This window comes from Elephantulus edwardii, unplaced genomic scaffold (assembly GCF_000299155.1).
Source record: "Elephantulus edwardii isolate Elephantulus edwardi_28Jun2011 unplaced genomic scaffold, EleEdw1.0 scaffold00043, whole genome shotgun sequence".
Taxonomy (NCBI): domain Eukaryota; kingdom Metazoa; phylum Chordata; class Mammalia; order Macroscelidea; family Macroscelididae; genus Elephantulus; species Elephantulus edwardii.
The window spans coordinates 9,547,189-9,548,007 of record NW_006399793.1 but is presented as its reverse complement, the minus strand read 5'-3'; positions in this window follow the sequence as shown (position 1 = coordinate 9,548,007).

Genomic DNA, 819 nt, shown 5'->3' with positions numbered 1-819 from the left:
ATGTTTCATAGCAACCCTATTAACAAAGGACCTAAACTCTTGTATAACTTTCATCGTTTCTCCAAGTTCATAGAGTTTATGGAGGCAACGTATTTTAGAAGTGAATGCCACTCCTGCTTCCAAACTTATTTTAATTGGGGCGCTCTACTAAACACTTTCCACCATTGGTAACTATTATCACACAATTAATGGCACAGTGTTTAGTATCAAATCAACCATGAATTAGATACCTCTGTACAGCAAATGGACAAACCAGTGCTATACCACTTAGATGAATGTTTGACCAAAAACAATTAAATGCAGGCCTGAGGGCCACAAATTAAAATCACTCACCTTTGGCTTGGTAACTTAACTTTCTATTCGCTAGACCAACAGAGTTCTCTCTATGTTGTTGTTGTTGTTATTGTTAAGTGTTGTCGAGTTGTAGATGACTCATATCGACCCTGTGAATGAAAGACCTGAACAATTGTATAACTGTCATCGTTTCTGCAAGTAATTTAAAAGGTTTTATTTCCCTGTTTAATATCAGTTGACCATACTTAGTTGGTTGCTTTCTGAGTTCTCAATTCTATTCCACTGACCTATGTTCTTGTCATTGTACCAGTACCATGCTTTTTCTTTTACTACCATTGGTTTTGAGTTCAGGGAGTGCTATGGCTCCCAGTTCAATTTTGTTTTTCTGAAGTGTTTGCTTATTCAGGGCCACTTGCCACTCCAAGCAAACTTGACAGTTTCCCTTTCTTTTTCTTTTCTTTTTTTTTTTTTTTTTACAGTTTCCCTTTCAATCTCCTTGAAAAATTAATTTGTTATCTGTATTGG